This window comes from Triturus cristatus, chromosome 4_1 (genome assembly GCF_964204655.1).
Source record: "Triturus cristatus chromosome 4_1, aTriCri1.1, whole genome shotgun sequence".
Lineage (NCBI taxonomy): Eukaryota > Metazoa > Chordata > Amphibia > Caudata > Salamandridae > Triturus > Triturus cristatus.
Genome location: NC_140585.1, coordinates 1,312,083,734 through 1,312,097,800, shown reverse-complemented (window position 1 = coordinate 1,312,097,800; position 14,067 = coordinate 1,312,083,734).

Below are 14,067 nucleotides of genomic sequence, written 5' to 3'. Positions count from 1 at the left end.
GTTATCTTTGATCTTAGACCAAATGTGGAAGATTTGTTTGAATAAGCTCAGATTCCTATTATTGGCTTTGATCCTGAAGGGATAGTGGGAGTAAAGGGTGATTTTGTAATTTGTGTGAAAGAAGTTTCCTGTCATATCAAATGTTAGAAGGGAAATGTCCACCTTCATGCACCTGTGCCCAAAGGTCAATTTAGAGCATGTCCCTGTAGGTTTTGTATTTTCACCTCAGCACACACTATAATCATGCATCTCAGTTGCTGAGATTGTGGTAGCTCTTTGACTCTATGTATATGTTGGGTTTCTTCAGCTGTCGTGAACCTGGTTAAAGGACTTGGAGAAAAGGTGGAGGGTCCTAACCAGCATAGGATCTCCCTGGCAGCCAATTCTACACCCTGTCACTGCTCCACACATTAACTTCCCTTGAAGTGCAAATGTGGTCATATGCACAGGTAGAAAAGAGGGGACAAAGCCTGGAGAACCACAGATGGTGAAGAAAAGACTAAAGCAGGTGCAAACTAACTGAAACTAACAGCTAAAAATGCAAGAGTGACTGAAATGCACACCATGGCAGCCATTAAGTACAGCAAACACTTTCTGAGGCTATTGTTTTATGTGTAGTAGTTACTTGCTGTACATAGAGAAGAAAGTACTTTCCTCTTATTTAAAAAGGACGCCAATTCATTAACCTTTGCAGGTACATTCACTGGATTTTGGTTTGCTAACCCATACCACCTTTGTGTCTAACCACAGATTGTTGAGGTTCACGTGCCAAATGGGTGGACAGGTGCCTGATATTGAGTCCACCAGTAAGGAGGACAAAGGACAAAGGAGTCAGAAAGACCTAATTGACACACCTCGAGTGAACTAATGGCTGTCCGCCATGCGGCCCCATCAACCTATGGACCACTTGCATCTATCTCTAGCATCCATGAAATGTTGAGTTTAATGTAAATGTCTTTTGAGACGTTTCAAGGGGGAGCTCTGTTACTTTGATGACAGTTTTTATGCATAGACATTCATCTGTTAAGACAGTGTCCGGCAATTCTTTCCTTAAGGATTATTTGAAGTGCTTTCTTATGTCTGCTGGTGGTCAGGTAGATGCCTCCAAAGCGTACTGGGGTAAGATTTACAGAGGGGCTTCCTTTTGGTTTGGTTTGTTTGACCACGATAAATGTTCTACTTGCTGAAGTGTAAGGGATATATGTAAAGATCACATATAGATGTTAATCCAATTTCTTTCATAAACTCTTATCTGAGCCTGAATGGGTTTTTTATTTATTTTAACACAATAGGCACAGTACTTTTCCAATTTTCTGCATGTAACCCTGCTGCAATCTAGGAGGGCCAACATCCCAGATTTACAGTTAGCATAGCTCAGAATGAGTGAAAGGGCACTGAGAGAGTCATTCCCCATTCCTAGGAATGCAACAAACAATTGAGTGCAACTTGCACACAGGCTAATTGCCAACCCCCACACAAACAATAAGTAGTGATGTGCAATGTGCACCCTGATTACATTCCCATTGTGTCCAGTGATTATATTGAAAGAAGGGTTTGATCCACAATAATAATTTCCTGAGATACATTTAAATACACGTTATAAGCAGTATGCATACAAATATTATTACAAGAGTGGTACACATGGGGGGTTAGCTTTACAGGCATGGTCTTCCCATATTAGGTAGGTGGGGTTTTATGACTTTAAAATTTAGGAGGGAGGTGGGAGCTTTTCTCTTTGAAAGATCTGAGTATGAAGTCAACACGTAGGGGTTGAATAAGGGCATTGTGGAGACTGGCAGATTATTTTGGGTGTGATGGAATGGAACAAGAGGCCAATTGAGAGAGATAAAGAGGAGCAATGACATAAATGGTTTTACATACATGTCCTGTTCCTGCTTTTTGCAAACAGCCAAAAGGGCTGCTCACACTCTTATGAGAAGACTGAAGTTTTAATCAAAGTAAAGCAATAGTCAGAATGTGCTTAGATGCCAAGAGAAGACAAGGTGAGAGGAGCTAGGGCGCTCGACCTCGGACTAGGAGCTTTACCTCGGACTTGGGGAACTGGGTTCGAGTCTCGGTAATGACGCTGAACATCCTGTGATTCTGGGCAAATCACTTAATCTCCCCATGCCTAACAAAATATGAAAGTTTGTCCTCCTGTAACGTAACTGGTGCTATGTAAAGCGCTCTGATACCTGATTGGATTCGGGTCAAGTTTGCGCTATATAAAAACTCTGCAAAAAAACAAAAGTGAGGTAGAATCAGCAGCACCAAATAAGGAACGGATTTCTGTTTTGGAGAATTCAAAATTAGAGAGCAACTCATGGATGAGAGCTTTGAATGAGGAGTATAACCCTCCAGAGTCTTACTACTGAGACAAATGAATGAAATGTAGACGGATATTTAATGTTGAAGGAGTCAGCCATCTTGGAGAATATGGATGAAAGCAAGGTGATTGTCGTGATGGAAGATAAAAATGTTTGTTATGTGGATGAGAGTTGCTTCAACAGAGAGGAATTTGCAAAGCCAGACTATCGTGGATTAAGAATGTAGACAGGGAAAGGTAATAAATGAGATGATTGAAAACAAGGGCCGTATAATTTAAAGTGCCCCGGCAGCCCGGCATTACAATTGGCAATTATGCCCACATTTACTTTGTTATTACAGACGGGGCCGCAGATGCTTGTATGTTCCTTCTTTAATACAGCTTGTACCAGTGCACATAACGTTCTAGTGCAATCCTATATCGCTCATTTGCATGGAGGCGTGCCCCAATGTGGTTGAGAGACAAAACGTTGCTTCTATATAATATTTGATTTCAAACAGCTGCTCTGCCTTTAACTAGGGCATCACAGGGATGACATCACTATTTGTAAAACAGAAGGCGTCACACAGGTGCCTGCAACCCCTTCTCTAATACTACAGTGGGGGGGGGGGGGGCACAGAAAAAAGGTGTTCGAGGGGCACCATAGTACATACAGCCACTGGTGAACAAGGATTTCAGATGAGCTACTTAATGATGCTTGGCAGGAGACAATAAGAATACTCAAATCATACAGCCTAAAGTGAAGCAAAAATACATTTTTGGACAGGAAACTCCAACATGGAATGAGAAACTCGAGTCTGTAAGTGCACTTGATAACCCCGTACTTTTGTTTGATTTAAAGTGCTATAGGAGAAGTGCTATGAGAAGTAAAGAAAGGAAAGGCCGATATTACATTTAGCCATACATGTACATTGTAGAATATGTTTTTATCTCAAAGTAGATGGTTTCTACGAAGTTTGCTAACCCTGCCCTTATGAGGGGCTCTGGTGAACAGAACACCCAAGAGGACATTGACAAATGTGAAATGTTGTTTCTTTTTGTTTTGACTAATTACTAAAAATGTGTGTCTTTTAGCTTTTACTGAGCATAAGGTCCAGGTCTGAGGGTAGCCCACAACACCTTGTAGATTCCAGCCTTTTCTCTAGACGACGTCATTCCTAAAAGTTCACGTTCTTGATGTTTAAATCGTATTGTGGGGTTATTTTGCTGTCTTTTTCTCTTCCTCCTAGGTGTGATTAAATAAACTGAAAACTCAGCAGCACGTTCAAAATGAGGTATAAATCACAGCCACGTGTGTTTGTTCCATCTCTTCCCGGTGATCAACATCACTGTAACCATCTTGTGTTCAACATGGCACATACGACTGATGAGCGATGGTATCTCTGTGTGTGCTCTTGTAATATACGGCGTGCTGTCTGTTAGCTCTGAGATTACTCTCTCTGGTTTTAATAATGTTCTCAAGCTGTTATTTAGAAGATAAATGAGACGCGTCTCCTAATCGTGGGGCCTAGTTAACACGATTGGATATTTCAGAAAATACATTTACAAGAGTATTTGATTATGAGTGTGGCTATTCTATTAACTTGATTAAAGGGAAGTGGGGAAAGGAAATTGATGGTCTTATGGTCTCATAAAAATCTGTGTTTTGTGTCATTACTTTTCCGTGGGGAATCCCACATTTGAATTCCTATGTGCAGCTATACTTGAACCTTGCTTCGTTTTTCACTGGTTTCAATACTAGACTGTCTCCTGGCGAGTGAATCTGAATTTTAAGAATGGACTCGTAAGATAATTGACTATTTTAGGCAGGTTTAATTGGCATGCAGCACTTAAGAGCTGCTTGCTTCAGAAATTAATGACCAGAATGTTTCAATATATTGGTCGCAAAAGGACTGACTAGTCGCAAATTGTGACCTATACTTTTGCGGCCAGTAGTGAATTTTGTGAGAAGACCTATATACTAACAGGTCAGTAAGTAAAATTTTAAATCTAAGTAAGTCACAATCCTAGGTGCTATACTCTAATTCACTCCAATTGGACAAAAACATAGCGATCGTGGCCTGCAAGGATCAGTAGATCACCTTCGCTATGACTGCATTTAAATTAAGAACATTTTTTAAAGCATCCTGATTTCCTCAATAATTCCAATGAGACATCATTTAAAAGTAACCTGCTATAGACTACATGATTAAAAGAAAAGTGTTCATCCATAAGGATATTCTACCATAATATTAGTTTTTAAATATTGTCCTGCTAAATATTGTATTCAGAATATCGACTACCACAATATCATAAAGGTAAGTATATATAGGTAAGTAAAGAATTACTCTCCTAACTTTACATCTATTTAACTTGATGTTATAAATATGCTGCATTCCTATAAAAATTATGTGTATTTCACGTAAAAATACTTTTCTTAAAGGCAAATGAGTGGAGTATTGGTACCAAAGAAAGGTGTTATAGTTATATTGCCTTAAATATCACAAAAAGAAGAGGGATTAAAAAGCTACTTGGAGATGAATAAGTGTTCTCACCTATGGTTCCACTTCACATTGTGTGTTGTATTGTCTTCCCTTCCCTATTGCTCCACCTCCAGCGTGTTAGCAGCCCTATGATGATGCATGACACAGCTTGCTGTGTGTGAGGGCAGTTTTATAAAATTGGTGCATTTCCACACACTTATTCATCTCCTCGTACCTTTTTAATCCCTCTTCTTTTTGTGATATTTAATTATTGAGCGGGAGGTCGAAGAGGGTTCATCCTGTCACCCCTCTGCATTTTGTGTGTTTTGGGATAGTTATAATGCCTGCCTATAATTAGCAAATTTTAGTGGTTTTTCAATTCTGTTTCGTTAATATAATTTCACACTAGGGGGCCGATTATGATAAGGCCTGTAAAGTCTCCAACCTGCGGTCAGAGCCTTTAGGGCAGCATCATAATGGCCCGCTCGGTTTCCTTTCCGACTGCCTCATTATGATGAGTCATTCCGGCTGGTTTCCGACAGGCTCAGAGAGCCCGTCCGCCAATCAGAAGCCAGCAAGTAACCTCAAGGGTGGGTCTTTCCAACCTTGAGATTACGATCACGGTTTCTGACATTGGTTTCCATGGTGGCCTGTCTGACATGGAAACCATGTCGGAAAGCGTGTTTGGGGGCCTCCAGCAGGGCCCCTTTCAGTGCACGGCCTCCAGTTGGAGGACAGGTGGCACCTAAGGCGCCCACATGTTGATCCCTGCACCTTGTGGCAGGCACCTTGAACGTGCCTGCCAGTGGGTGCAGGGATGAACTGCACCTCCCTCTTCTCAAAGGGAGCTTGTGTTACGGGCAGTTTATGGCTAGAACACGAGTTCCCATTGAGAAAAGGTGAATGCAACCGAACAGTGTTCGTCACAATATAACAGACTGGTCAGGACCGCCGACCGGGTGTCGTATGGTCCCATGACCGAGTCGGTGTCGGGCAGAAGGAATTCCGCCCAACATCTAAATAACCCTCTATATGTAGTTTTTTCTGTGAATTTCTGAGTTTTATTCTGAATCTACTTTTATGTGTTATAACCAACTCTCTGTATATGTGTGTGTGTTTGGGTGTGTGAATACATATGTACATGCATATATACACATATACATACATATATGCATAGTGCGACCTTGAAAGCTCTGGGCCTTTGAAAAACAACACATATATGAATATATACATATATATATATATATTACCTACTGGCGGTCGCCAGTAGGTAGTTATAGTTAGGACCTAGTTACTATAGGAAAATGGCAATATTCTATTCGCAATAACTTTGGCGCCGATTGATGAGTCTTCGTGAAATTTTCTAAACTAATTCTTTGTTGAGATCAGCTCCAATGTTGAAAGTTTGGGGGTGATTCGTCAAGGGGGGGCCGAGAAAAAAGGGGGGTCCCTAATCGTGTTTTTTCAATGTTAATTTCTATAGGAAATTTAGACAAAGCTACAGGTCGAAATGGTGAACAGAATTACCCCAAATTTGGCATGGAGAAGGGTCTTGGTCTAGAAAGCACGCTTTTGTTTATTTGGTGTAAATCCGTTCAGTAGTTTTTGAGAAGTATCGAAATTTACAACTATTGATATTTGGGAATTCTGCCATCTGATTGGCTGAGGCGTTATGAGCACAAGCTTGCTGCTGATTGACTGCGAGCGTTTTGCAACTAGGAAGTGTTGGCCACCATTTTGTGATTCTGTTGAAGAGAGTAAGGGGGAAAAAGGGCAAAAAATGTGGGAAAGAGGAGGGTAGGAGCACTGCAACTTTTGTGGGGTGTTTAGGGTGTGCTATAGAGGGGGTACGAAGTGAACTAATCATACCTACCGGTGTGAAAGTTCTAGGCTACAAAAAATAAGTGAGGTATTGGCTAGTGTGTGATGTTTCTAAGGTGAGCTTGTGTGCGACTCGAGGATTAAAGTGTGAGCCCACACTGTTTGTCTTATGCTGGGAAGTCATATGCCCTGGCCGCTGCAGTACAGTTGTGGAAGTAGTGTCAGCATGTGTTTATACCTATTAGGATGAACTACTGACCTGTAGTGGTGTGAAAGTCCTGGGTACGGAAAATATGTGAGGTATTGTCTAGAGTCTGATGGAAGGAGGAAGTGTTGGCCGCCATTTTATGATTCCGTTGAAGCGAGTAAGGGGAAAAAAGGGCTAAAGAAGTGGGAAATAGGAGGGTAGGAGCACTGTAACCTCTGTGGGATGTTTAGGGTGTGCTATAGAGGGGGCGTGAAGTGAGCTAATCATACCTACCGGTGTGAAAGTGCTAGGCTACGGAAATTAAGTGAGGTATTGCCTAGAGTGTGATGCTGCTAAGGTGAGGTGGTGCAGGACTCGGGGATTAGAGCGTGATGTGCCGTGGCTGCTGCAGTACAGTTGTGGAGGTAGTGTGAGCATGTGTTTATAACTACTAGGACGAACTACTGACCCGTACTGGTCTGAAAGTTCTGGGATACGTAAAATATGTGACTTCGTGTGTAGAGTCTCATGCTGCTAAACTGAGCTGCTGCCGGACTCGGGGATGAAAGCATGAGCCCAAACTGTGTGTCATATGCTGTGAAGTCATGTGCTCTGGCCGCTGTGCCACATCTGTGCAAGTAGTGTCAGCATGTAGTTATAGCTACTTGGAGGAACTTTTGTTTCAAACATTGTAACTTGTGTATGGTGCTTAGGGGGTGTTATATAGGGAGTGGGAAGGTAAATTTGTGTGTATGAAATGAATTTGGTATTTGGAAAGTGGAAAGTGGAAAGCACTGACTCTTACGGGTCTGATGGCGCTGGGGTGTAAGGTGAGGTGCTGCTGGAGTTGGGAATTAAGCTGATGAACTACTGACCCCTATAGTGAACTTTTAACGTGCAAGTGCTGTTAAATGTTCGATAAAATGTTGCAAAAGTATATCGTTAGGTTAAAAAAAAAATGACCTTTTAACCTGCAGGTGTCGTAGAAGGTTCCAGAAAGTGTGGTGATGAAATAGGTTGAACTTGTGGAATAATAAGCAGCTTTTCAGAAGGAAAATTCAAAATTAACCAATGGAGGTAAGTTTTGGAATGTCGTTGAAGGAATGAAGTATTCTGATTTGTTCTTTACATGTATTTATGTGTGGAGCGACAGAGAAATTGTGCCATTCCTGGTTTCATTCTTGATGAAGTCGGAGCTTTACATCTACTATGTGAGAAAGAGAGAATTGTATGCGTGTGTCATTTGAAATCTGGATAACAACTACAAAGGTGAGTTAAAAATGAACAAGGTGTGTTATGTGTTTTATAGTATTGATTAAGTATTTGTGGTGATGTTTTTAATTTTGAAAGTACTTTTTATTTCAAAGTAATATAGTGTTAGTAAAGTGTGGTGTTTGATATTGGTTATGAAATATGCATAAAATTTGAGCTGGAATTTTTCACAGAGAAGAAGTGTAGTTTGTCATCTTTATAGGACTGTATTGTTTTGAAAATGAGGTACAGCATTAATTTGAGTTTGTAATGTATTTGGGGAGATACAGAAAATGGTGCATGTTTGCAACTGACACTTTTTGTGGAAATAGTGGGGTGGTGGTAGGAGACGTATGTGTTATTAAGTAAAAAGCGATAAAACGAAATGCAGAAATGTTATGTGGGCAGGTTGTGGTCTTATTTTTGACACTGAGAGGTAGGTTTGAACGTAAGTCAGGGTAGGTTGTTGTACAGTGGGGCCGTGTACAGGGTTTGGAGATTACATGGAGAGGAGATGGAGATAGGAAACGTGATATGTTCCTTTTACATGTACGCATAGTTTGAAGCATGTGATCCTAAGTTGAGATAAATATGAATATGGTTTCTGGTTTGCATTTGGGTATAGTGAATATTTTTTGTAGTTTATGACTAGTGAATAATTAAAAGGTAGATATACTAAAATGTATGGTAGTAAACGTATGAATTATTGTCTGTTCTTATGGAATAGAAGTAGTTGGGGAGTGCTGCTTTAGAAGAGATGTTTTTTAAATGTGTGAGAGATAAAATAATGTAAATGTGCGGTATATTTTCTGTATGACTGTTAGAAATGGGATTTCTGGTTGGCTGAGGCTTGCGCCAAAGCCAGGCAGAAACCACCACTCTAGTCAGGGCTGGGGAGTTACACGCCAAAGATAACCCCTGCTCACCCCCTTGGTAGCTTGGCACGAGCAGTCAGGCTTATCTCTGAGGCGATGTGTAAAGCGTTTGCGCGCGCACCCAGCGACAACACCCAAGGCCCACCACAAAGGAAACTCCACACAAGGTATTCTATAAAAATAGCCTTTGTATTATACACAACACATTAGATAAAAACACACACTCTACAATGTGCCAACAGGCACGGGCAGAATTTACAAGGGATTATATGTACAGGGGACAGGGCCACATGGACCGCTGTCCGGAATTAGCACTCTTAGAACATAGCACTTGGAACATAGGAAATAAAATTACTGTTGCACAAAATTACACCTAGCACACAACCAGTCACTACTGGTATCAGGTAAGTACCACCTACGCAACCCTAACCACCTTAGGAAAATATTGCGCAGGGAATCAGGACCTCACTAGCCCCACCTGTACTAGGGAGAAAACAACCACCTAAGTATTACTATACCTGTAGGGGTCTAAGCACATAAACACATGATGCATAACATTCAGAGGTGTAAAGCAAAGCACATGATGCAAAAACACATTCAGAGGTGCAGAACAGGTACAATGGCGCCAAAACTCACATTAGCCACTACCTGTGGCAGTCCCAGGCCAACTGGCCGTGAAGGGGCAAGGGCGCCCGGTGTCCAAATGTTAGGGCAAGGCTGCGCAAGCTGCGCCAGCCAACACACAGAGGCCACAACCTAAACGTTGCAGCTGCCCACTAAGTGCTGGGCAGCTGTAGGACAAGGATGGGGCCAACACTGGAGCCTCCCAGGGCTCTGAAACAAATGAAATGCCCCCTAGAGCCTCGCAGGCTCTAAATAATACTGTGCTCTTCGTTGGAGCCTCGTGGGCGCAAGGGAAAATATTGGCCCCGTCGTTGGAGCCTCTCAGGGGCTCGAGAACGTAATGCTGCGACGTGGGAGTCCCTCTGGACTCTACCAAAACAATGTGCCCTGTTGGAGCCTCACAGACTCTATCAAAATGCCCCCGGTCGTTGGGAGCGTGCAACGCTCTAAATTGTACAATGGGGGCCAACGTTGGAGCCTCGTGGGCTCTGTAGCAAGAATGCCCCCGTGTCCGTGGGAGCGGCCCGCTGCCTTCCGGGGCCGCTCCGCTGGTCAGGAAATGCCTCCCAGACACGTTGTAGAGCCGAGCGCGGCTCCAAACTGACCAAGGCTCCCCGTCGTTGAAGTCCCACACGGGGGACTCGTGAGCCTCGCAGGCTCTACTCCCACAGATGGCCCCCTGAACCTTGCTGGCTCTGCGATAACTGGGGGGGGGGGCGTTGCAGGCTCGTTAGTTAGTGCGAGCCCCGTTGGAGCGCACCAGCGCTCCGTAACAGAACAGGCGGCCCCGGGCACCCTCCCCTCACTCACCGGAGCAACGAGGCGGTCTCTGGACGCGGCGGGAGGCTTCCTGTTCCCCTCCGGCGGCGCTGCTCCCGTCCTCTTCTCTGCTCGGGTGAGGGCACCGGGGCGCAGGGTCGGCTCCTGCCTGCTCCGGGGCCCAGAAAACAACCGCGAGTCTTTCGGAAGGAGGCGGGGTAGGCTCCCGCCCTCCTACTTCCGGTTGTCCCGGCGTCCCGCCCCCGGCCTGCCTGACTTCCTTCGAGCCCGGCCGCGGCGGTGATCTTCTCCTTACACCGAAGTGCGGGGTGGGCTCCCGCCTTCGTATGAACGTCAAAGAGGAGGAGATAAGCAGGGTGGGCACCCGCTATAAATTAAAGGCACCAGAGGCTACCAGAACGCGGGGTGGGCACCCGTTATAAATAAGCACCAAAAGCGGGGGAATCCCCTTTTCAAAATGCGCGCAGCCCCAGGCTGCAGGGAAACAGAAGCGCTACCCCTCAAAGGTTGCCAAAAAGCGCTCCCAGGCGCTAGGTCCCACAAATCAAGCTCTCCCAGTGCTTTAGGGACAAATAAAGCGCTCCCCGCGCTTTAAGCAGGATAATAACAAAGTCCAGCAAAAAGTCTCCCCTGCACACAGCAAGGCAGGGGTGGGGGCAAGGCTGGACCCAGAGCCAGCTCACTGGGCCTCCAGGCAGGGAGGTAGTCCAAGTGGCGGTCCTCTGGTCCAGCAGCAGCAGCAGCCCCCCTCAGGTAGGATCCTGGCAGAGAACAGATTCTGTGGGGACACAGCCCCATTTTTATACAGGCAAACCCTTTGTTCTGGGTTCAGGGTGAGGGGGAAAACCAGTCGCAGCTGGTTGGGGAGCACCCTTGATGTGCTCAGCCCCTCACTCTATTCACTGGCAGGGCTAGGGTCGTCAGTCGCACCACAGGGGGCGGGGCCAGCATTGTGTTTGGAAAACCCTGTCCTATTCAGGACCCAGGTGGACTCCTCCCACCCATCTAGCTGCTGATCTCCCCATTCACCACTGGGTGACTCATCCTGACACTGGGGAATCCCTAGCCCGTCACATGACACGACCAGCCAATCACGCGACAGACACACTGCACACAGAAGTGCCCACTTCTAGAAGTGGCACTTCCACACTAGGTACATGCACGCCGCACACATCATCGCGCAGCATTCACTCCCACGAGTCCGCACATACCAAACTCGGGCCTGCACACCCCACGCATCAGGAACTACTAGGGACACATACATTCCCCATGCATTCCTATGGGAGGGCAGGCCTATCTCACCACATGCACTCAGAGCACGCACGCACTTTACCCTGGGACCCAGGGAAAGTGCGCAGAGACCAAACAATCACCATACCAAGTCACCAATAAAAAGCCAAAAAGTCCAGGGGTGAACCTGCCAGAAGGGCCAAGTCCAACAATGACTTTGTTGACATTAGAGAACTACATGTGATTATAAGTGATTCTATTTGTCAGGCTGTGTCGCTGTGACGGATATATGTAGGTGTTGAAGTGGTTTGTGATTTACTGATGGTGAGCTTCACTATCCTTTTTGAGACACTCTTCAATTTATTCATTCCATTTAATATCTTTAATATAGATACAGTAAAGGGATTGTATATCAAAAGTTTGGGAATTAGAACTTGGTTTACTCTCCCCATGCCCTGCTATACACTCTACAGAGTCTTTAAATGACTTTCGTAACATATAGATGTCTAGCTAGCAAAGGTGGTGTAGTTTGACTGGGCCCATTTATAAACCGTGCTATGGGATGGTTTTTGTTTTACCTGCCAATTTGCATGTTTGAATACTTTTTGCTGATAAGTGTTCCGGCAGACACCTGTTAAAATTAACGTTGTATATGGGTATAGTGGCGCTACTGGGAATGTGGGGGTTTCTGTTTGATTTCGTACGGTTAAGCAAGGGCGGGGGTGGGTGTGGGGGAGGTGGTTATATTGCTGATTGAAACACAGAATATAGTAACGTGCAGATGTCAAGTTACTAAAGGTGATCTAGTATCACTGGGAGCACTTATAAAGCGCCCTATGGCATAGGATATGTTTTAGTCGCAAATGTTCATGTTTTAATACGTTTTGCTGATGAGCGTTTCGGGAGACATCTGTTGAAATTAAGCCTATGGCTATAGTGGCGCTTCTATGTTTGCTGGGGCTCTTTCTTTAATTGCGTAAAGTTAAGCAAGGGTGGGTGTTGAGGTGGTGTAGTAGTACTGTGACTATTTATAAACGTCTTATGGTATGGTGTATGTTTGAGTTGCAAAATTGCAGCTTTTAATAGGTTATGCTGATGAGCGTTCCGGCTGACACCTGTTGAAATTAGGTCTATATATGGCTATAGTGGCGGTAACGGGAGTGCTGGGGCTCATTGTTTGATTTCGTGAGGTTAAGCAAGGGATGGGTGGGGGAGGGGGAGGTGCGTATGTTGCTGATTATAAGACAGATATTTGTAACGTGGGCATGTGTAGTTACTAAAGGTAATGTAGTTTTACTGGGCCCATTTATAAACAGTGCTATGGGATGGTTTATGTTTTACCCGCGAATTTCCATGTTTGAATAGTTTTTGCTGATAAGTGTTCTGGTAGACACATGTTAAAATTAAGCCTGTGTATGGGTATAGTGGCGCTACTAGGAATGGGGGTTTCTGTTTCATTTCGTACTGTTAACCAAGGGCGGGGGTGGGTGTGGGGGAGGTAGCTATGTTGCTGTTTGAAATACAGAATATAGTAACGTGGAGATGTGGAGCTACTAAAGGTAATGTAGTACCACCGGGAGCACTTATAAAGTGCCCTATGGCATGGCACATGTTTTACCCGCAAATTTGCATGTTTTAATACGGTTAGCTGATGAGCTTTTCAGGAGACATCTGTTGAAGTTAAGGCTGTGTATGGCTATAGTGGCGCTTCCTCGTTCGCTTGGGCTCTTTCTTTTATTGCGTAAATTTAAGCAAGGGTGGGTGTTGAGGTGGTGTAGTGGTACTGTGACTATTTATAAACCGTCTTATGGTATGGTGTATGTTTGAGTTGCAAAATTGTACGTTTTAACAGCTTTTGCTGATGAGCGTTCCGGCAGACACCTGTTGACATTAAGTCTATCCATGACTATAGTGGTGGTAACGGAAGTGCAGGGACTCGTTGTTTGATTTCTTAAGGTTAAGCATGGGTATGGGTGGGGGATGTGAGTATGTTGCTGATTATAAGACGGAAATTTGTAACATGGGCATGTGTAGTTAGTAAAGGTAATGTAGTTTGAGTGGGCCTATTTATTAACCGTGCTATGGTATTGTTTATGTTTTTCCAGCGAATTTGCATGTTTGAATACTTTTTGTTGATAAGTGTTCCGGCACACACCTGTTAAAATTAAGCCTGTGTATGGGTATAGTGGCGCTACTAGGAATGGTGGGGTTTTCTGTTTGATTTCGTACGGTTAAGGAAGTGCACTTCTAAGTAGTGAGCAATGTGCATGCTCTCACAGTGTCACTGCAGTGCAATAAAGAAACAAAAACGGATTACGTTTGTGAGGTCGGAAAATAGAGCCCTATAAAGACCCGTTTCAATGCTCCCAAAAATAAAGTGCTGGTGGTCACATCCCCACAGACACCCCCTCCAGTTAAAGCCCTGGGTGCAGTGTTATGTTTGCGAAGTTGTTGATAAAATTGATAGGTAATAATGGAAATTTTTATGTGTGCTGTTTGGTTGATAATATC